The sequence below is a fragment of the Daphnia magna genome, linkage group LG10 (genome assembly GCF_020631705.1).
Source record: "Daphnia magna isolate NIES linkage group LG10, ASM2063170v1.1, whole genome shotgun sequence".
NCBI lineage: Eukaryota > Metazoa > Arthropoda > Branchiopoda > Diplostraca > Daphniidae > Daphnia > Daphnia magna.
The window spans coordinates 3,070,542-3,091,018 of NC_059191.1; the positions used below are offsets into that span (position 1 = coordinate 3,070,542).

The following is a 20,477-nucleotide window of genomic DNA, read 5'->3' on the forward strand; positions in this document are numbered from 1 at the left end:
CTAGAGTGACAACCGCCAGTCCTGGAAAGACTTGGTTGATGTTTGCAAGTTTCTAAACTAAGCCGAAGTGATGGTTATTGGAATCAGGTGTGACAAAAACTTTATCATTTTGCTGGATTCCACACGGCCTGAGTGTTAACGTAATGTGCCGAAATAGCTCAGTTGGGAGAGCGTTAGACTGAAGATCTAAAGGTCCCTGGTTCCATCCCGGGTTTCGGCAACCAACGGCTGATAACATCCCCTATGGTCTAGTTGCTAGGCTTGAAGAGTATTTTCCAAAAGGGAAGAAAATTGTATTAAAAGGGTTCATTTTAAAATGTATTAAAATAAGGGAAAAGTACAAAAATATATTTAAAACAAAATACAATTAAATAAAATTGACTAAAAAAAACTATTCTACTGGGAGTGGGGAATCTACGGGACTTGGGGGTTTTCCTCGTCTTCGGGGTTTGTTGCACCGTAGTGGAAGTGGGCACACACCATTTCCATTGATCCCTGGATTGCTGCTAATCGGGCCTTGAATCGAAATGCACCCCAGGACCGTCCATCGATACCAAGTATCGAGCGAATTTCTTCATTCCTGGGGTTCCATGATCCAAGGGACCCGATAACCAGGGGGAGAATCCTACCAAGGGAAGAATATTTAGCAATCTTTCGCTGGTAGGCATTCTCCATGCTCCCTGGTTGGTCATAGCAGACCACGACGTCAACCATCACCCGGGAACCAGATAATGTTAATTCAACATCTGGTCTTAGGCGTTGCCCGGGGATGGCTTTGTTGACAGTGACATCGTGGCCTTGCTTGACAAGCAGCGTTTCCAGGAGATCTTGGACGGTGTTGTGCCTCTTGGTGGCTAACTGGAGACCTTCTTCACAGTGATTAAGAACGTGATACCCAGTCTCGTTTTCCTTCCCACATCGTCGACAACTCGTATCCTGCTCCTGAGAGCAAAACCACGAGTGCCCCCGAAGAGGAAGGATGTCGAGCCGGACTCTGTGAAGGTATCTCCAGTCGCGAAAGGAGAGGGGCGTACGGCAGGATACCAGGCGAGCCATGTCTTTCGATGTTCCTTCCAGGGAGAGGCAATGGGCTACAACTCCCTGGTGGCTCTTGTCGGTGAGCAGGTTCCTGGTATAGCGCTGCCGTGCTACTTTCCGAAGTCCGCGGACTGCCTTAACTGGGCTTACGGAGACGTCATCGGCGACAATTCTTAAATTTTCCTGTCCGGATACATCAATCCGCACTCCCAGTCGTTTGGCAGCTTGGCGGGCAAGAGTCCAAAGGTTAGACCCTGCCTCCGCGTACCTCAGTCTGTAGAGCCCCCCATCCATGGATCCTGAAAGATATTCCCCAACTGGTAACCCTCCTGGATGCTCAGTTCTGAACCCTCGCCGAATGGTGTCGTGGAGCTGCTCTCGGCAAACATTCCTCACTGTAGGATCTCTTCAAGTGAGGAGCTGAGCAGCTCTGGCGATGGTCCAGATATCAGCATCATCAGTGAGGCGGCATGTTCCTAGGCCCCCAACCCGCCGATCTGCATAGAAAAAGGGGACAGTTGCGTGGTTGGGTAAGTTGCAAATAAGGCCTAGGAACTTCCTGCACTCAGTGTCCAGTTGGGTAAGGGAATCTTTCAGGACCCGACCCGAAGCGAGGTGATGGGAAAGGGAGGGAAGAAGGTGACTACGGAAAATTTCAAGTTTTTGCCATGGTGCAAGGTTGGAGGCGGCAATCTTGTCAAGGTTAGGGATAAGGTCAGTTGGTGGTCGGAACCGCTATTTTCCGCCTATCGGTGTACCAAGATATGTTTCTTGGTCGTCTGGACCCAAGCACCGAATCAATTGATTATCAATTCGGCACTGGGTCTCAGACGGCTTGCCTTTGTCAAAGACCAGACAAGCACACTTCCCGGCATTAAATTGCAGTCCCAAGGTGTTAGCGGTGTGGGTTAAAACGTTTAAAATATTTTGGAGCTCGGAAGGAGAATTTGTAACCACGGCAATGTCGTCAGCATATGCCGTGGTTTTCACGAGCGAGCCAAATAATAAAAATCCTGGGTTAATATTGGACTTTCCGGCCCTGACGAGGGGCTCGGAAGCCAGGTTAAAAATAGGGGAACTAAGAGCGTCACCCTGGCGAACACCCGCTGTCGGGAAAATGCGAATGGATTCTTTCCCAACGGCAAAATCCATCCGATTTCCCGATTATATGTCCACCAGGATGCGCCGGAGGTCTTCTGGTATTGGAAGTGATGTGAACAGCTCATCCAGAACGGCGTGAGGCACACAACCAAACGCATTGCACATGTCCAGCCATGCTATGGACATGTGCCTTCGCTTGGTCTTTGTTTCCTCGACAACCATCTGTAAGAGCTGTGTATGTTCTTGAATACCATGGACCCCCGGGAGGAAACCCTTTTGCTCGGGAGATAACCAGCCAAGGTCTGAGGCGACCTCCGTTATTCTTTGGCTGATCACTCCCGAGAACAGTTTGTAAATGTTGGGAAGAAGGGATATTGGTCTATAGTTGGAATAGTCGCTAGTGTCCCCCTTCTTGAAAATGGGGACAGTTCGTGATGTCTTCCAACAGTTAGGAATCCCCAGCTTCCAGACCATTTTACAAACTGTTTCCAGCAGAATGCAGTTGGGGTCGATGGCTCTAAGATGACGGTATTCTAGGCCATCAACCCCTGGTGATGTATTGGTAGCCCGGCGAAGCTTAGCTTCAAGCTCTTGTTGGGTTTCTTGTTGGGTTGGCGCACGATTGAGGAAGTTCATCTGGTCCTCTGATGGTTGGGACCAGTCGCAGGTGTCGTAGAGTTCCTTCGCACTTTGGCACTGCTGCGGAGATGGTCTCAATCGGTTGTAAGTCCTCTCGAGATATTCCTCCGCAGCTTGAACAGTACCATCGTACGAAGGTGAACGGTCTTCGAGCACCTCTCGAACGGCTCTTCTTGGGTAGATGTTGAAGAGCCGCTGAATCTTCCTCGCCTCGTACGCCTTTTGCTTGATATGTCGCCGGGCCTTCTGCATCTGCCGGTTTTGGTTTCTTTTTCTTTTGTCAGGGTTTCCTCGGGGTTGTTCAGGGCTAGGGTCTTGTAAAATTTGAGCTTTAGGGAGCCAGTCAGCTGTGCAGCGTTCGAGGACGTCGTTTAGGTCATTAAGTGTCACACAGCCCAAGAAGGCAGGGACCCAGAGACTAACAAAATCGTCGTCTCTTTGGCTCTGCTCTTCTGAGCTGTGCTGACTACGTCCTCGAATACTTTGCTGACTGGGGACAAGGGATAACATCTCAAGGTTCGGTGAAGGGTCTAAAATCTGTTCTGTTAAAATTTGGGGGTTAATATTTTCTTGTGGAAGGAGTTCATAAAGCCAACTAAAATTTTGTGTGTTAAAAGAAGTGGTGAACTCCCTCCTAAGATCTAAAATTGGGCTGTCGTTAAAATATGCTGGAGATAGGACATTACCAGGAGATTCAACGATCGCTGGGATTTCCACCACGGATTGCTCATCACGCTCGTCTTCTGTTGCAGTAACCTCCTCTAGAGAGATCACTGCAGCAGAAGAGTCACGGTTGGAGCAATCCATATTGGGCATCCCAGCAAATCGGATGGAGGGTGATGGATTGGGACTGGAATGTAATCTTTGGTAATGTCCTTTTAGGGTAGGGCCATCTCCAGCAAATCCACACACTCCGCATTCCCAATATTTAACTAGTCGGAGTGTGTGGGCTGTCTCTAGGTGTCTGTGGATACTACCCATGGCTCTGGTGTTAGTTGCCAAGGTAGTCCACTCACACCTAGGACACTTCGTGGGTTTCCCAGGGTATTTTAAAATGATTTTGTCCCCTTCAATTCTGGAAGGGGAAAACGTGGGGAGAGAAGAGTGAGCGAGATTAGGAGACCCCTGCGAACCATCCATTGCAGATGCAATGGTTAGTTCGAGGGAATGGCGGAGAATGCTGGAGGAAAGGGACTCAGTACAAGGTCTTGCATGTCTGCCGGCTGAAATAAAGGAATTAAATTCCTTTTTACAGCCAAGGCAGACATACTGGGTGGTGTACTGAACCCCTCTCCTAGAATGTCTTTCTTTTATGTGTGTCTCCGCCAATTGTCTCTTGCGATCCCCGGACCAGGGACCGCTACCTCGCTCACCTTGACAGGATTTCTCCCCACATTTTAAAATGTTTGGCAGAGGAACTGGGATTTTAATGATTGTCCCATGGAGTCTTACTCTAGTAGAATTTCTACTAGATGCTCCTTCCTCTGCCATTGCTACCCTGGGCCCACTTGCATATGAAAGAATAAAATAGTAATTATTATTAACTAAAAACAAAAAAGTAAAGCAAAAATCGGTAAAATATTGTTAGAAAAATAAAAAATAAACCATTAAAAATCTGAAGAGAAAATTCTAAATAAATATAGAAAGAAAAGATTTTTAGAAATTTAAGAAAGAAAGAAAAAAATAGCAAAATTGATGTTTTAAGTACTAAAAATTAAAAATAAAATAATTTAGAGAAGAATAAAAAAAAAATTTAAAACCGAAGAAATTGTGGAATAATAAAAAAAAAAATTTAGTGAAGAATAAAATAAAAAAATTTAAAACCGAAGAAAGTGTGGAATGAAATGAAAAAAGAAATTTAAGGATAAAAAGAATAAATAAATAAATTCTATATAGTAATAAAATTAAAGAAATATATGAATTAAAATTCAATATTTGTTTTGGTTAAAGCATAAGATTTTTTTTTAAAGGGTTTTTTGGATGTCAATGGATAAAATGTAAAAATATTACAAGGAGCTGAGACCCTTCATCAATAAAAACCGGAGCTCTTAAAAAACACGTCTGCTCTCCACGAAGTCTAGCAGAAGCTAACCTAGACTAACCTAGAGTGACAACCGCCAGTCCTGGAAAGACTTGGTTGATGTTTGCAAGTTTCTAAACTAAGCCGAAGTGATGGTTATTGGAATCAGGTGTGACAAAAACTTTATCATTTTGCTGGATTCCACACGGACTGAGTGTTAACGTAATGTGCGAAATAGCTCAGTTGGGAGAGCGTTAGACTGAAGATCTAAAGGTCCCTGGTTCGATCCCGGGTTTCGGCAACCAACGGCTGATAACATCCCATATGGTCTAGTGGCTAGGATACCTGGCTTTCACCCAGCATGCTCGGGTTCGATTCCCGGTATGGGAACAGTTAGAATTGTTTATTGTTACAATGTCATATTTTTGTTGCTTGGTTGAATCAAAAATAGAAAAATTCTCTGCTTTGGCAAGTTATCGATAATCAGTCATCGGTGTACAGTCTTAGACGGAGATTTGACGAAAATTTGCCGTCACTCTTCGAGTTTCAGTTTGAGAACACTTTTGCGGCTTTGTTGCAGCCAGAAGCCATATCTATTTAAATAGTTCACTAATGGGTGAACAACTTGAGTGGGTGAAACGGCTGGAAATGCAGGGTATAGATACCCGTACTTCTCGCATGCTAAGCGAGCGCTGTACCATCTCAGCTACATCCCCGAGTACAACGCTCACTGTGGGCTCATCCGGGAATTGAACCCGGGACCTCTCGCACCCTAAGCGAGAATCATACTACTAGACCAATGAGCCGCACACAAACATACCACTTTAACAAATTGGAAGAAGAAAACCCCCAGTCCTGATGAAGCTTGATGAATGTTTCAAACTTTGTAAACTATGCTGAGGTAGTAAGTGAAGGGTCGGTCACTGCCATCGAGTGTACACAAAACCTACCCATGCTGGAGGAAATAGATTAAAGAAAGGGGTGTGTCAACAAAGACAATTATTTGACAGCGGTAAACGAGCGAAAAGAACAAAGTTATGACACAAAAACAACAAGCCCGAGGCATGGTGATTTGCAAAAATGGTTGGGAGCTCCGGAAAAACACATGTCAGCAAGAATCGCACTACTAGACCAATAAGGTTACAAAAATTTAACATCAACTAACCTAGAGTGACAACCGCCAGTCCTGGAAAGACTTGGTTGATGTTTGCAAGTTTCTAAACTAAGCCGAAGTGATGGTTATTGGAATCAGGTGTGACAAAAACTTTATCATTTTGCTGGATTCCACACGGCCTGAGTGTCAACGTAATGTGCCGAAATAGCTCAGTTGGGAGAGCGTTAGACTGAAGATCTAAAGGTCCCTGGTTCGATCCCGTGTTTCGGCAACCAACGGCTGATAACATCCCATATGGTCTAGTGGCAAGGATTTAAGGGTATTTTCCAAAAGGGGAAGAAACTTGTATTAAAAGGGTTCATTTTAAAATGTATTAAAATAAGGAAAAGTACAAAAATATATTTAAAACAAAATACAATTAAATAAAATTGACTAAAAAAAAAAACTATTCTACTGGGAGTGGGGAATCTACGGGACTTGGGGGTTTTCCTCGTCTTCGGGGTTTGTTGCATCGTAGTGGAAGTGGGCACACACCATTTCCATTGATCCCTGGATTGCTGCTAATCGGGCCTTGAATCGAAATGCACCCCAGGACCGTCCATCGATACCAAGTATCGAGCGAATTTCTTCATTCCTGGGGTTCCATGATCCAAGGGACCCGATAACCAGGGGGAGAATCCTACCAAGGGAAGAATATTTAGCAATCTTTCCGCTGGTAGGCATTCTCCATGCTCCCTGGTTGGTCATAGCAGACCACGACGTCAACCATCACCCGGGAACCAGATAATGTTAATTCAACATCTGGTCTTAGGCGTTGCCCGGGGATGGCTTTGTTGACAGTGACATCGTGGCCTTGCTTGACAAGCAGCGTTTCCAGGAGATCTTGGACGGTGTTGTGCCTCTTGGTGGCTAACTGGAGACCTTCTTCACAGTGATTAAGAACGTGATACCCAGTCTCGTTTTCCTTCCCACATCGTCGACAACTCGTATCCTGCTCCTGAGAGCAAAACCACGAGTGCCCCCGAAGAGGAAGGATGTCGAGCCGGGCTCTGTGAAGGTATCTCCAGTCGCGAAAGGAGAGGGGCGTACGGCAGGATACCAGGCGAGCCATGTCTTTCGACTGTTCCTTCCAGGGAGAGGCAATGGGCTACAACTCCCTGGTGGCTCTTGTCGGTGAGCAGGTTCCTGGTATAGCGCTGCCGTGCTACTTTCCGAAGTCCGCGGACTGCCTTAACTGGGCTAACGGAGACGTCATCGGCGACAATTCTTAAATTTTCGTCGCCGGATACATCAATCCGCACTCCCAGTCGTTTGGCAGCTTGGCGGGCAAGAGTCCAAAGGTTAGACCCTGCCTCCGCGTACCTCAGTCTGTAGAGCCCCCATCCATGGATCCTGAAAGATATTCCCCAACTGGTAACACTCCTGGATGCTCAGTTCTGAACCCTCGCCGAATGGTGTCGTGGAGCTGCTCTCGGCAAACATTCTTCACTGTAGGATCTCTACAAGTGAGGAGCTGAGCAGCTCTGGCGATGGTCCAGATATCAGCATCATCAGTGAGGCGGCATGTTCCTAGGCCCCCAACCCGCCGATCTGCATAGAAAAAGGGGACAGTTGCGTGGTTGGGTAAGTTGCAAATAAGGCCTAGGAACTTCCTGCACTCAGTGTCCAGTTGGGTAAGGGAATCTTTCAGGACCCGACCCGAAGCGAGGTGATGGGAAAGGGAGGGAAGAAGGTGACTACGGAAAATTTCAAGTTTTTGCCATGGTGCAAGGTTGGAGGCGGCAATCTTGTCAAGGTTAGGGATAAGGTCAGTTGGTGCCGGAACCGCAATTTTCCGCCTATCGGTGTACCAAGATATGTTTCTTGGTCGTCTGGACCCAAGCACCGAATCAATTGATTATCAATTCGGCACTGGGTCTCAGACGGCTTACCTTTGTCAAAGACCAGACAAGCACACTTCCCGGCATTAAATTGCAGTCCCAAGGTGTTAGCGGTGTGGGTTAAAACGTTTAAAATATTTTGGAGCTCGGAAGGAGAATTTGTAACCACGGCAATGTCGTCAGCATATGCCGTGGTTTTCTACGAGCGAGCCAAATAATAAAAATCCGGGGTTAATATTGGACTTTCCGGCCCTGACGAGGGGCTCGGAAGCCAGGTTAAAAATAGGGGAACTAAGAGCGTCACCCTGGCGAACACCCGCTGTCGGTAAAATGCGAATGGATTCTTTCCCAACGGCAAAATCCATCCGATTTCCCGAATATATGTCCACCAGGATGCGCCGGAGGTCTTCTGGTATTGGAAGTGATGTGAACAGCTCATCCAGAACGGCGTGAGGCACAGAACCAAACGCATTGCACATGTCCAGCCATGCTATGGACATGTGCCTTCGCTTGGTCTTTGTTTCCTCGACAACCGTCTGTAAGAGCTGTGTATGTTCTTGAATACCATGGACCCCCGGGGAGGAAACCCTTTTGCTCGGGAGATAACCAGCCAAGGTCTGAGGCGACCTCCGTTATTCTTTGGCTGATCACTCCCGAGAACAGTTTGTAAATGGTGGGAAGAAGGGATATTGGTCTATAGTTGGAATAGTCGCTAGTGTCCCCCTTCTTGAAAATGGGGACAGTTCGCGATGTCTTCCAACAGTTAGGAATCCCCAGCTTCCAGACCATTTTACAAACTGTTTCCAGCAGAATGCAGTTGGGGTCGATGGCTCTAAGATGACGGTATTCTAGGCCATCAACCCCTGGTGATGTATTGGTAGCCCGGCGAAGCTTAGCTTCAAGCTCTTGTTGGGTTGGCGCACGATTGAGGAAGTTCATCTGGTCCTCTGATGGTTGGGACCAGTCGCAGGTGTCGTAGAGTTCCTTCGCACTTTGGCACTGCTGCGGAGATGGTCTCAATCGGTTGTAAGTCCTCTCGAGATATTCCTCCGCAGCTTGAACAGTACCATCGTACGAAGGTGAACGGTCTTCGAGCACCTCTCGAACGGCTCTTCTTGGGTAGATGTTGAAGAGCCGCTGAATCTTCCTCGCCTCGTACGCCTTTTGCTTGATATGTCGCCGGGCCTTTTGTATCTGCCGGTTTTGGTTTCTTTTTCTTTTGTCAGGGTTTCCTCGGGGTTGTTCAGGGCTAGGGTCTTGTAAAATTTGAGCTTTAGGGAGCCAGTCAGCTGTGCAGCGTTCGAGGACGTCGTTTAGGTCATTAAGTGTCACACAGCCCAAGAAGGCAGGGACCCAGAGACTAACAAAATCGTCGTCTCTTTGGCTCTGCTCTTCTGAGCTGTGCTGACTACGTCCTCGAATACTTTGCTGACTGGGGACAAGGGATAACATCTCAAGGTTCGGTGAAGGGTCTAAAATCTGTTCTGTGTGTGAGGTGTGACAAAAACTTTATCATTTTGCTGGATTCCAAAAGGCCTGAGTGTTAACGTAATGTGCCAAAATAGCTCAGTTGGGAGAGCGTTAGACTGAAGATCTAAAGGTCCCTGGTTCGATCCCGGGTTTCGGCAACCAACGGCTGATAACATCCCATATGGTCTAGTGGCTAGTTTATGGAGGGTTTTCCGGAAGGGGAATAAACATGTATGAGGTGGGTGCATTTTAAAATATTACTAAAATTACATAAATAAAATATGTGGGAAAGAATCTACTAATCTACTGGGTAGGGAGTTTCTACGGGAAAAGGGGGGATATCCTCAGCTTCGGGGTTTGGTGCACCATGATGGAAATGGGCACACACCATTTCCATTGATCCCTGGATCGCTGCCAATCGGACCTTGAATCGGAAGGCACCCCAGGATCTTCCGTTTATTCCGAGAATCGAACGGATTTCGTCGTTCCTGGGGTACCATGATCCAAGAGACCCGACAACCTGGGGGAGAATCCTTCCATGCGAAGAATATTTATCATATTTCCGCTGGTAGGCATTCTCCATACTCCCTGGTTGGTCATAGCAGACCACGACGTCGACCATCACCCGGGAACCGGATAGTTGAAATTCAACATACGGTCTTAACCTTTGCCCGGGGATTGCAGTGTTGATCGTGACGTCGTGTCCCTGCTTGACTAGCAGCGACTCCAAGAGATCTTGGATGGTGTTGTGCCTCTTGGTGGCGAGCTGGAGACCTTCTTCACAGTGGTTAAGCACATGAAACCCGGTCTCGTTTTCCTTTCCGCATCGGCGGCAACTCGTATCTTGCTCCTGTGAGCAAAACCACGAGTGCCCCCGAAGAGGAAGGATGTCGAGCCGGGCCCTGTGAAGATATCTCCAGTCTCGGAAGGAGAGGGGCGTACGGCAGGATACCAGGCGAGCCATGTCTTTCGACTTGTCTTCCAGGGAGAGGCCAGTGGCAACTACTCCCTGGTGGCTCTTGTCGGAAATTACGTCCCTGGTATAGCGCTGCCGAGCTACTTTCCGAAGTCCGCGGACTGCCTTGACTGGGCTTACGGAGACGTCATCGGCGACAATTCTTATATTTTCATCGCCGGATACATCAATCCGCACTCCCAGTCGTTTGGCAGCTTGGCGGGCAAGAGTCCAAAGATTGGACCCTGCCTCCGCGTACCTCAGTCTGTAGAGCCCCCCATCCACGGATCCCGAAAGATATTCTCCAACTGGCAACACTCCTGGATGCTCGTTTCTGAACCCTCGCCGGATGGTTTCATGGAGCTGCTCTCGACATATGTTCCTCACTGTAGGATCTCTACAAGTGAGGAGCTGAGCAGCCCTGGCGATGGTCCAGATATCGGCATCATCAGTGAGGCGGCATGTTCCTAGGCCCCCAACCCGCCGGTCCGCGTTGAAAAACGGGACCGTTGCGTGATTGGGAAGGTTGCAAATAAGGCCTAAGAACTTCCTACACTCAGTGTCCAGTTGGGTGAGGCAGTCTTTCAGGACCCGACCCGAAGCGAGGTGATGGGAAAGGGAAGGTAGAAGGTGGCTACGGAAAATCTCAAGTTTTTGCCATGGTGCGAGGTGGGAGGCGGCAATCTTGTCAAGGTTAGGGATAAGGTCAGTGGGAGGACGAAACCGCAATTTCCCGCCGATCGGTGTACCAAGATATGTCTCTTGGTCGTCTGGTCCCAAGCACCGAATGGGTTGAGTACCGATTCGGCACAGAACCTCAGACGGCTTGCCTTTGTCAATGACCAAGCAAGCACACTTCCCGGCGTTGAATTGCAGCCCTAAGGTGTCAGCGGTGAGGGATAAAATGTCTAAAATATTTTGGAGCTCGTCAGGAGAATTTGTAACCACGGCAATGTCGTCAGCATATGCCGTGGTCTTGACGAGCGAGCCAAATAATAAAAATCCGGGGTTGATATTGGACTTTCCGGCCCTGACGAGGGGCTCGGAAGCCAGATTAAAAATAGGGGCGCTAAGAGCGTCACCCTGACGAACACCTGCTGTTGGGGAAATACGAACAGATTCTTTCTGAACGGCAAAATCCATCCGATTCCCCGAGTAAATGTCCGCCAGGATGCGCCGGAGGTCGTCTGGTATCGGAAGAGAAGCAAACAGCTCTCCAAGAACGGCGAGAGGAACAAAACCAAACGCATTGCACATGTCTAGCCATGCTATAGACACATGCCTACGTTTGGTCCATGTCTCCTCGACAACGGTCTGCAAGAGCTGTGTGTGCTCCTGGATACCATGGACCCAAGGAGGGAACCCTTTTGCTCGGGAGATAACCAGCCAAGATCTGAGGCGACCTCTGTGAGTCTCTGGCTGATTACTCCCGAGAACAGTTTGTAGATGGTCGGAAGAAGGGAAATTGGCCTAAAGTTGGAATAATCACTAGTGTCCCCTTTCTTAAAGATGGGGACTGTTCGCGATATTTTCCAACAGTTAGGAATTCCAATCTTCCAAACTATTCTACACACTGTTTCCAGCAAGATGCAGTCGGGGTCGAGGGCTCTTAGATGTCGTTATTCTAGGCCATCGACCCCTGGTGATGTATTTGTAGCCCGGCGAAGTTTAGCCTCAAGCTCTTTTTGGCTGGGCGCACGATTGAGGAAGTCCATCTGGTCCCTTGATGGATGGGACCAGTAGCAGGTGTCGTAGAGTACCCTCGCACTCTGGCACTGCTGCGAAGGTAGACTCGAGCGGTGGTAAGTCCTCTCGAGGTATTTCTCCGCAGCTTCAACAGTGCCATCGTACCAGGGTGAACGATCTCCGAGCACCTCTCGAACGGCTCTTCTTGGGTAGATATTGAAAAGCCGTTGAATCTTCCTCGCTTCGTAGGCCTTGAGCTTGATCTGTCGCCGGGCTCTCTGCATCTGCCGGTTTTGGTTTCTTTTTCTACCATTAGGGTTTCCTCGGGGTTTTTCAGGGCTAGGGTCTTCTAAAATCTGTGCTTTGGGGAGCCAGTCAGCAGTGCAACGTTCGAGGACGCCTTCAAGATCAAGAAGAGTCTCGCAGCTCAGAAAAGCAGGTACCCAGAGACAAGCGAAATCGCCGCCTCTTTGGCTTTGCTCTTCTGAGCTCTCTTGGCTGCATCCTCGAACATTTTGCTGACTGGGGGAAAAGGGTTGGGTCGCTTGAAGGGAATCGGGTTGTGGCCCTTCCGGAGCTACAGGTGGTGGATAAGAAATTTCTTGTAGAGGGAGTTCGTAGAGCCAACTAAAATTTTGTGTATTAAAAGATGCGGTGAACTCCCTCTCAAGAATTAAAATGGGGCTTTGGGTAAAATTTGCTGGAGATTGGGCATTACCAGGCCCCTCCTCTTCGATCGCCGGCATTCCCATCACGGATAACTCTTGACGCTCATCTTCTGTGACAGCGATCTCCTCTTGGAAGGTCGCTACCACAGAAGAATCCCGAACAGAGGTATCCGCGTTGAAAAACCGTGGCGACCGGATGGAGGGTGATTGCTGTGGTGCTGAGTGCAATCTCTGGTAATGCCCTTTTAGTGTAGGGCCATCTCCAGCAAATCCACACACTCCGCATTCCCAATATTTAACTAGTCGGAGTGTGTGGGCTGTCTCTAGGTGTCTGTGGATACTACCCATGGCTCTGGTGTTAGTTGCCAAGGTAGTCCACTCACACCTAGGACACTTCGTGGGTTTCCCAGGGTATTTTAAAATGATTTTGTCCCCTTCAATTCTGGAAGGGAAAACGTGGGGAGAGAAGAGTGAGCGAGATTAGGAGACCCCTGCAGGAACCATCCATTGCAGATGCAATGGTTAGTTCGAGGGAATGGCGGAGAATGCTGGAGGAAAGGGACTCAGTACAAGGTCTTGCATGTCTGCCGGCTGAAATAAAGGAATTAAATTCCTTTTTACAGCCAAGGCAGACATACTGGGTGGTGTACTGAACCCCTCTCCTAGAATGTCTTTCTTTTATGTGTGTCTCCGCCAATTGTCTCTTGCGATCCCCGGACCAGGGACCGCTACCTCGCTCACCTTGACAGGATTTCTCCCCACATTTTAAAATGTTTGGCAGAGGAACTGGGATTTTAATGATTGTCCCATGGAGTCTTACTCTAGTAGAATTTCTACTAGATGCTCCTTCCTCTGCCATTGCTACCCTGGGCCCACTTGCATATGAAAGAATAAAATAGTAATTATTATTAACTAAAAACAAAAAAGTAAAGCAAAAATCGGTAAAATATTGTTAGAAAAATAAAAAATAAACCATTAAAAATCTGAAGAGAAAATTCTAAATAAATATAGAAAGAAAAGATTTTTAGAAATTTAAGAAAGAAAGAAAAAAATAGCAAAATTGATGTTTTAAGTACTAAAAATTAAAAATAAAATAATTTAGAGAAGAATAAAAAAAAAAAATTTAAAACCGAAGAAATTGTGGAATAATAAAAAAAAATTTAGTGAAGAATAAAATAAAAAAAATTTAAAACCGAAGAAAGTGTGGAATGAAATGAAAAAAAAAATTTTAGGATAAAAAGAATAAATAAATAAATTCTATATAGTAATAAAATTAAAGAAATATATGAATTAAAATTCAATATTTGTTTTGGTTAAAGCATAAGATTTTTTTTAAAGGGTTTTTTGGATGTCAATGGATAAAATGTAAAAATATTACAAGGAGCTGAGACCCTTCATCAATAAAAACCGGAGCTCTTAAAAAACACGTCTGCTCTCCACGAAGTCTAGCAGCAGCTAACCTAGACTAACCTAGAGTGACAACCGCCAGTCCTGGAAAGACTTGGTTGATGTTTGCAAGTTTCTAAACTAAGCCGAAGTGATGGTTATTGGAATCAGGTGTGACAAAAACTTTATCATTTTGCTGGATTCCACACGGACTGAGTGTTAACGTAATGTGTCGAAATAGCTCAGTTGGGAGAGCGTTAGACTGAAGATCTAAAGGTCCCTGGTTCGATCCCGGGTTTCGGCAACCAACGGCTGATAACATCCCATATGGTCTAGTGGCTAGGATACCTGGCTTTCACCCAGCAGGCTCGGGTTCGATTCCCGGTATGGGAACAGTTAGAATTGTTTATTGTTACAATGTCATATTTTTGTTGCTTGGTTGAATCAAAAATAGAAAAATTCTCTGCTTTGGCAAGTTATCGATAATCAGTCATCGGTGTACAGTCTTAGACGGAGATTTGACGAAAATTTGCCGTCACTGTTCGAGTTTCAGTTTGAGAACACTTTTGCGGCTTTGTTGCAGCCAGAAGCCATATCTATTTAAATAGTTCACTAATGGGTAAACAACTTGAGTGGGTGAAACGGCTGGAAATGCATGGTATAGATCCCCGTACTTCTCGCATGCTAAGCGAGCGCTGTACCATCTGAGCTACATCCCCGAGTACAACGCTCACTGTGGGCTCATCCGGGAATTGAACCCGGGACCTCTCGCACCCTAAGCGAGAATCATACTACTAGACCAATGAGCCGCACACAAACATACCACTTTAACAAATTGGAAGAAGAAAACCCCCAGTCCTGATGAAGCTTGATGAATGTTTCAAACTTTGTAAACTATGCTGAGGTAGTAAGTGAAGGGTCGGTCACTGCCATCGAGTGTACACAAAACCTACCCATGCTGGAGGAAATAGATTAAAGAAAGGGGTGTGACAACAAAGACAATTATTTGACAGCGGTAAACGAGCGAAAAGAACAAAGTTATGACACAAAAACAACAAGCCCGAGGCATGGTGATTTGCAAAAATGGTTGGGAGCTCCGGAAAAACACATGTCAGCAAGAATCGCACTACTAGACCAATAAGGTTACAAAAATTTAACATCAACTAACCTAGAGTGACAACCGCCAGTCCTGGAAAGACTTGGTTGATGTTTGCAAGTTTCTAAACTAAGCCGAAGTGATGGTTATTGGAATCAGGTGTGACAAAAACTTTATCATTTTGCTGGATTCCACACGGCCTGAGTGTTAACGTAATGTGCCGAAATAGCTCAGTTGGGAGAGCGTTAGACTGAAGATCTCAAGGTCCCTGGTTCGATCCCGGGTTTTGGCAACCAACGGCTGATAACATCCCCTATGGTCTAGTGGCTAGGCTTTAAGGGTATTTTCCAAAAGGGAAGAAAATTGTATTAAAAGGGTTCATTTAAAAATGTATTAAAATAAGGGAAAAGTACAACAATATATTTAAAAAAAAATACAATTAAATAAAATTGACTAAAAAAAAACTATTCTACTGGGAGTGGGGAATCTACGGGACTTAAGGGTTTTCCTCGTCTTCGGGGTTTGTTGCACCGTAGTGGAAGTGGGCACACAACATTTCCATTGATCCCTGGATTGCTGCTAATCGGGCCTTGAATCGAAATGCACCCCAGGACCGTCCATCGATACCAAGTATCGAGCGAATTTCTTCATTCCTGGGGTTCCATGATCCAAGGGACCCGATAACCAGGGGGAGAATCCTACCAAGGGAAGAATATTTAGCAATCTTTCGCTGGTAGGCATTCTCCATGCTCCCTGGTTGGTCATAGCAGACCACGACGTCAACCATCACCCGGGAACCAGATAATGTTAATTCAACATCTGGTCTTAGGCGTTGCCCGGGGATGGCTTTGTTGACAGTGACATCGTGGCCTTGCTTGACAAGCAGCGTTTCCAGGAGATCTTGGACGGTGTTGTGCCTCTTGGTGGCTAACTGGAGACCTTCTTCACAGTGATTAAGAACGTGATACCCAGTCTCGTTTTCCTTCCAACATCGTCGACAACTCGTATCCTGCTCCTGAGAGCAAAACCACGAGTGCCCCCGAAGAGGAAGGATGTCGAGCCGGGCTCTGTGAAGGTATCTCCAGTCGCGAAAGGAGAGGGGCGTACGGCAGGATACCAGGCGAGCCATGTCTTTCGATGTTCCTTCCAGGGAGAGGCAATGGGCTACAACTCCCTGGTGGCTCTTGTCGGTGAGCAGGTTCCTGGTATAGCGCTGCCGTGCTACTTTCCGAAGTCCGCGGACTGCCTTAACTGGGCTTACGGAGACGTCATTGGCGACAATTCTTACATTTTCGTCGCCGGATACATCAATCCGCACTCCCAGTCGTTTGGCAGCTTGGCGGGCAAGAGTCCAAAGGTTAGACCCTGCCTCCGCGTACCTCAGTCTGTAGAGCCCCCATCCATGGATCCTGAAAGATATTCCCCAACTGGTAACACTCCTGGATGCTCAGTTCTGAACCCTCGCCGAATGGTGTCGTGGAGCTGCTCTCGGCAAACATTCCTCACTGTAGGATTTCTACAAGTGAGGAGCTGAGCAGCTCTGGCGATGGTCCAGATATCAGCATCATCAGTGAGGCGGCATGTTCCTAGGCCCCCAACCCGCCGATCTGCATAGAAAAAGGGGACAGTTGCGTGGTTGTGTAAGTTGAAAATAAGGCCTAGGAACTTCCTGCACTCAGTGTCCAGTTGGGTAAGGGAATCTTTCAGGACCCGACCCGAAGCGAGGTGATGGGAAAGGGAGGGAAGAAGGTGACTACGGAAAATATCAGGTTTTTGCCATGGTGCAAGGTTGGAGGCGGCAATCCTGTCAAGGTGAGGGATAAGGTCAGTTGGTGGTCGGAACCGCAATTTTCCGCCTATCGGTGTACCAAGATATGTTTCTTGGTCGTCTGGACCCAAGCACCGAATCAATTGATTATCAATTCGGCACTGGGTCTCAGACGGCTTGCCTTTGTCAAAGACCAGACAAGCACACTTCCCGGCATTAAATTGCAGTCCCAAGGTGTTAGCGGTGTGGGTTAAAACGTTTAAAATATTTTGGAGCTCGGAAGGAGAATTTGTAACCACGGCAATGTCGTCAGCATATGCCGTGGTTTTCACGAGCGAGCCAAATAATAAAAATCCGGGGTTAATATTGGACTTTCCGGCCCTGACGAGGGGCTCGGAAGCAAGGTTAAAAATAGGGGAACTAAGAGCGTCACCCTGGCGAACACCCGCTGTCGGTAAAATGCGAATGGATTCTTTCCCAACGGCAAAATCCATCCGATTTCCCGAATATATGTCCACCAGGATGCGCCGGAGGTCTTCTGGTATTGGAAGTGATGTGAACAGCTCATCCAGAACGGCGTGAGGCACAGAACCAAACGCATTGCACATGTCCAGCCATGCTATGGACATGTGCCTTCGCTTGGTCTTTGTTTCCTCGACAACCGTCTGTAAGAGCTGTGTATGTTCTTGAATACCATGGACCCCCGGGAGGAAACCCTTTTGCTCGGGAGATAACCAGCCAAGGTCTGAGGCGACCTCCGTTATTCTTTGGCTGATCACTCCCGAGAACAGTTTGTAAATGGTGGGAAGAAGGGATATTAGTCTATAGTTGGAATAGTCGCTAGTGTCCCCCTTCTTGAAAATGGGGACAGTTCGCGATGTCTTCCAACAGTTAGGAATCCCCAGCTTCCAGACCATTTTACAAACTGTTTCCAGCAGAATGCAGCTGGGGTCGATGGCTCTAAGATGACGGTATTCTAGGCCATCAACCCCTGGTGATGTATTGGTAGCCCGGCGAAGCTTAGCTTCAAGCTCTTGTTGGGTTGGCGCACGATTGAGGAAGTTCATCTGGTCCTCTGATGGTTGGGACCAGTCGCAGGTGTCGTAGAGTTCCTTCGCACTTTGGCACTGCTGCGGAGATGGTCTCAATCGGTTGTAAGTCCTCTCGAGATATTCCTCCGCAGCTTGAACAGTACCATCGTACGAAGGTGAACGGTCTTCGAGCACCTGTCGAACGGATCTTCTTGGGTAGATGTTGAAGAGCCGCTGAATCTTCCTCGCCTCGTACGCCTTTTGCTTGATATGTCACCGGGCCTTCTGCATCTGCCGGTTTTGGTTTCTTTTTCTTTTTTCAGGGTTTCCTCGGGGTTGTTCAGGGCTACGGTCTTGTAAAATTTGAGCTTTAGGGAGCCAGTCAGCTGTGCAGCGTTCGAGGACGTCGTTTAGGTCATTAAGTGTCACACAGCCCAAGAAGGCAGGGACCCAGAGACTAACAAAATCGTCGTCTCTTTGGCTCTGCTCTTCTGAGCTGTGCTGACTACGTCCTCGAATACTTTGCTGACTGGGGACAAGGGATAACATCTCAAGGTTTGGTGAAGGGTCTAAAATCTGTTCTGTTAAAATTTGGGGGTTAATATTTTCTTGTGGAGGGAGTTCATAAAGCCAACTAAAATTTTGTGTATTAAAAGAAGTGGTGAACTCCCTCCTAAGATCTAAAATTGGGCTGTCGTTAAAATATGCTGGAGATAGGACATTACCAGGGGATTCAACGATCGCTGGGATTTCCACCACGGATTGCTCATCATGCTCGTCTTCTGTTGCAGTAACCTCCTCTAGAGAGATCACTGCAGCAGAAGAGTCACGGTTGGAGCAATCCATATTGGGCATCCCAGCAAATCGGATGGAGGGTGATGGATTGGGACTGGAATGTAATCTTTGGTAATGTCCTTTTAGGGTAGGGCCATCTCCAGCAAATCCACACACTCCGCATTCCCAATATTTAACTAGTCGGAGTGTGTGGGCTGTCTCTAGGTGTCTGTGGATACTACCCATGGCTCTGGTGTTAGTTGCCAAGGTAGTCCACTCACACCTAGGACAGTTCGTGGGTTTCCCAGGGTATTTTAAAATGATTTTGTCCCCTTCAATTCTGGAAGGGGAAAACGTGGGGAGAGAAGAGTGAGCGAGATTAGGAGACCCCTGCAGAACCATCCATTGCAGATGCAATGGTTAGTTCGAGGGAATGGCGGAGAATGCTGGAGGAAAGGGACTCAGTACAGGGTCTTGCATGTCTGCCGGCTGAAATAAAGGAATTAAATTCCTTTTTACAGCCAAGGCAGACATACTGGGTGGTGTACTGAACCCCTCTCCTAGAATGTCTTTCTTTTATGTGTGTCTCCGCCAATTGTCTCTTGCGATCCCCAGACCAGGGACCGCTACCTCGCTCACCTTGACAGGATTTCTCCCCACATTTTAAAATGTTTGGCAGAGGAACTGGGATTTTAATGATTGTCCCATGGAGTCTTACTCTAGTAGAATTTCTACTAGATGCTCCTTCCTCTGCCATTGCTACCCTGGGCCCACTTACATATAAGAGTGTAAAACAGAAATTCTTATGAAGTAAAACAAAAAAGTGAAATAAGATTCAGGAAAAATAAAGGAAAAAAAATTTAAAGACCAATTAAAAATATGAAGAAAAATATTTTTTTTTTAAAGAATTTGACAGGATTTAAAAAAAATAAATAAATAATAAGGGAAATGGAAAATGGGAAAAAAAAGTTTAAAGAACGGAAAATGAAATGGTTGACCATATGATTTTGATGTAAAATGAGATTCAAAAGTAGTGAATATTAAAAAAAAAAAAAAAAAAAAAAAATAAAATTTTCTGGGAATTTAGATTGAGATAAATTAAGATACCAAAATAAAAGTGCAAACTAGATGTTTGAAATAAGAAAATCTGAAAATAAAATATTTTTTTTTTTTTTTTTTGAAATAATAAAATTTTAATCCGAAAAAAAGAAAATTGGCGTTAAATGAAGTGATTAAAATTTGAAAAAAAAAAGATAAATTAATTTTAAAATGAAAATAAATAAACAATTAGAATGGAATATTAAAATTAAAGAAAAGATAGTATTGAATAAAAGCAAAATATTTGTTTTTTTAAAAAAAGAAGAGTTTCTCGGATGAAGTAAGATAAAAAAGGAGAACAATATAACGAGCTAAAACATAACATCCATAAAAACCCAGAGCTCTTTGAAAACACGTCTTCTCTCGACAAAGTCTAGCAGAAGGAGGAGGCAAGGATACCTGGCTTTCACCCAGGAGGGTCGGGTTCGATTCCCGGTATGGGAACAGTTAGAATTGTTCATTGTTACAATGTCATATTTTTGTTGCTTGGTTGAATCAAAAATAGAAAAATTCTCTGCTTTGGCAAGTTATCGATAATCAGTCATCGGTGTAAAGTCTTAGACGGAGATTTGACGAAAAATTGCCGTCACTGTTTGAGTTTCAGTTTGAGAACACTTTTGCGGCTTTGTTGCAGCCAGAAGCCATAACTATTTAAATAGTTCACTAATGGGTGAACAACTACAGTGGGTGAAACGGCTGGAGATGCAGGGTATCGATCCCCGTACTTCTCGCATGCTAAGCGAGCGCTCTACC

General features: G+C 46.3%; 10 non-coding genes across 10 annotated transcripts; 8 read left to right on the forward strand and 2 right to left on the reverse strand.

Annotated features, from left to right (window-relative positions):
- Positions 1-147: 147 nt before the first annotated feature.
- On the forward strand, positions 148-220 carry Trnaf-gaa. Its single transcript has one exon. It is a non-coding gene; the product is annotated as a tRNA-Phe (tRNA).
- A 4,806-nt stretch (positions 221-5,026) lies between these two features.
- Trnaf-gaa lies at positions 5,027-5,100 on the forward strand. Its single transcript has one exon. It is a non-coding gene; the product is annotated as a tRNA-Phe (tRNA).
- A 16-nt stretch (positions 5,101-5,116) lies between these two features.
- On the forward strand, positions 5,117-5,188 carry Trnae-uuc. The gene has a single exon. It is a non-coding gene; the product is annotated as a tRNA-Glu (tRNA).
- Positions 5,189-5,532: 344 nt separating this feature from the next.
- Trnap-agg lies at positions 5,533-5,604 on the reverse strand. The gene has a single exon. It is a non-coding gene; the product is annotated as a tRNA-Pro (tRNA).
- A 506-nt stretch (positions 5,605-6,110) lies between these two features.
- Positions 6,111-6,183, forward strand: Trnaf-gaa. Its single transcript has one exon. It is a non-coding gene; the product is annotated as a tRNA-Phe (tRNA).
- A 3,164-nt stretch (positions 6,184-9,347) lies between these two features.
- Trnaf-gaa lies at positions 9,348-9,420 on the forward strand. Its single transcript has one exon. It is a non-coding gene; the product is annotated as a tRNA-Phe (tRNA).
- Positions 9,421-14,188: 4,768 nt separating this feature from the next.
- Positions 14,189-14,261, forward strand: Trnaf-gaa. The gene has a single exon. It is a non-coding gene; the product is annotated as a tRNA-Phe (tRNA).
- Positions 14,262-14,278: 17 nt separating this feature from the next.
- Positions 14,279-14,350, forward strand: Trnae-uuc. The gene has a single exon. It is a non-coding gene; the product is annotated as a tRNA-Glu (tRNA).
- Positions 14,351-14,694: 344 nt separating this feature from the next.
- On the reverse strand, positions 14,695-14,766 carry Trnap-agg. The gene has a single exon. It is a non-coding gene; the product is annotated as a tRNA-Pro (tRNA).
- A 506-nt stretch (positions 14,767-15,272) lies between these two features.
- Positions 15,273-15,345, forward strand: Trnaf-gaa. Its single transcript has one exon. It is a non-coding gene; the product is annotated as a tRNA-Phe (tRNA).
- Positions 15,346-20,477: the final 5,132 nt, after the last annotated feature.